Here is a 2,242-nt window from a genome sequence, read left to right on the forward strand (position 1 = left end):
CGCCTCGCCCACACCAAAGGCGGCCTGCCACACTGTGAGCAACTTAGGCCTTATTCTCACCTGAGTACTGCTCACCTGGCTCCCAAGCCTGGCCCTGCCAGCGGGGGTGGGGGAGGAGACTATTTAAAATATAGATGGGCCAGCAGGATGGCTCAGTGGGTAAGGGTGCCTGCCTGCCTGAGCACCTGAGTTCAACCCCTGGGACCCACACAGAGGAAGGAGTGAACTGACTTTCGTTAGTTGCCCTCAGATCTTCACAAGTGTGAGCGCACACACACACAAAAGGTAAGTGAGGGCAGGAAAGATGGCTCAGCAGTTAAGAACACTGGCTGTTCTTCCAGAGGACCTGAGTTCAATTCCCAGCACCCACATGGCAGCTCACAACTGTCTATAATTCCAGGTTCAGGAGATCTGCTGTCATCATACAGACATGTGTGCAGGCAAAGCACCAATACATAGAAAATAAAGATAAATAGTTTTTAAAAAAAGATAGCAGAAGCCTTGCGGTGGTGGCACACACCTTTAATCCCAGCACTAGGAGGCAGAGGCAGGCGGATCTGAGGCCAGCCTGGTCTACAGAGTGGGTTCCAGGACAGTCAAGCTCACACAGAGAAACCCTGTTTCCGAAAAACAAACAAAAAATTGGCTGCCTGTAGTACACAGAAGGCAAGAGAGAACCCTGGCCTTGGGGTCCACTGGAGCACATACACATGGAAAATCTGCATGAGTATTTGTATCATGGCACATTTGTGACAACTTGCAAGAATGGGTTTTTCTTTTCCAGTGTGGATCCCAGAGAAGGAGCCCGGCTGCCAAATGCCGCCACAGGCGGCCTGACTGGCTGAGCCAAGTAGCCGACCCTGGCTTTGTTTTCAAAGTACTCTCTGTACGTAGCCCAGGGTGGCTTTGAATTCATGGTGATTCTCCTGCCTCAGCTTCTCAACTGCTGAAAGGACAGGCTTGCACTACCAACTGCATCAGGGAGGTTTCCCCTGACTTCCGTGCAGGCCTTGAGATGCTTTAGAGATGCCATGCTGTGGTTTCCCCAGTTGGGATAAGGGTTTAGCGTCAGGAAGGCTGCACCAGCAACCAGGGGGCATTACTGTCGGCTGCTCTGACTCCTGACACTGTTTAATCCAGCCCCGCCCAAGCAGAAACTGCCCATGTCGTGTCTCATTTACCAAGCATCTACTGTACAGGTTGGGAAACTGAGGCAAGGAGACAGGGTGGGATAGCTGGGAAATGGGCTCTCTAGATGCCCCCAACTCAACAGACAAACTCACTGGGGCGGTCACTTTGGGACACGGACTATTTTTACATTGGTGGGCTCCAGGCTACCCACGTCCCTAGGCGGGTATTTGTCATGGCAACCAGTGACATCATCGGTCCACACAGCCAATTGGAGGGGGGCGAAAACTGCCAGGCGCTGGACCACTGGGCGGCCGGGGATTGGCAGGCAGAAGGGATGGGACTCTGCTGTGCTAGGGCTTAAGGTCTCCACTCATGAAGGTGTGTGTCTTACACCAGCTCCCCTACTACCAAGCCAGAAAAAGAATTCAAACTCGGAGCTCCAGCCTGGTACCCCCCAATTATGGCCGTTTTCTTCCTATCTGGGGATGCTGCTGTGTGGCGTCCATCAACTGCCCAACCTCTCTGTGCCCCAGTTAACTCATTTAGAAAGCAGCAGGTCTCACAGAACCGCGCGCTGGCATCGACAGCGACGACGAGTAGTATAAACGCGTCCCCAACACACAAAAGTACTCCAGGCGGGGCGCGGGGTGCTGCCGGGCCCCGGAAAGCTCCCCGGAAGTGGGCCCACACGTCCCCGCGCCATCTGCTTTCACGGCCCCCTCGCCATCTGCTCCCGCGGCAACACCCACAGGACGCCCCGCTACTGGCTGTTGTTTATTTTTCTTGGGGCCTCTCTCTGCAGCGCAGGCTGATGGCCTGAAACTCGCCATCCTCCTGCCTCAGCCTCCAGACAGCTGAAATCACAGGAAGGTGTCGCTATGGGGCTCTCACTGTTTTGCTGTTGACACAGAATCCCTCTCTTGTAGCCCAGGCTTGCCTTGAACCACTGATCTTGTCTCCACCTCCTGACTGCTAGGTTGGCGTGTACTCCACGTGGTTTAAGAGTGCTGGGGGTGCCAGGCGATGGTGGCGCACGCCTTTAATCCCAGCACTCGGGAGGCAGAGGCAGGCGGATCTCTGTGAGTTCGAGACCAGCCTGGTCTACAGAGCT

At 54.8% G+C, this 2,242-nt stretch overlaps 1 protein-coding gene across 2 annotated transcripts in view; it reads right to left on the reverse strand.

Moving 5' to 3' along the window:
* The window catches only part of Mast3 (microtubule associated serine/threonine kinase 3), a 25,593-nt gene that overhangs the window by 20,478 nt on the left and 2,873 nt on the right, over positions 1 to 2,242 (reverse strand). The gene's annotated exons all lie outside the window — the stretch shown is intronic.

The sequence above is a fragment of the Microtus ochrogaster genome, unplaced genomic scaffold (assembly GCF_000317375.1).
Source record: "Microtus ochrogaster isolate Prairie Vole_2 unplaced genomic scaffold, MicOch1.0 UNK81, whole genome shotgun sequence".
Lineage (NCBI taxonomy): Eukaryota > Metazoa > Chordata > Mammalia > Rodentia > Cricetidae > Microtus > Microtus ochrogaster.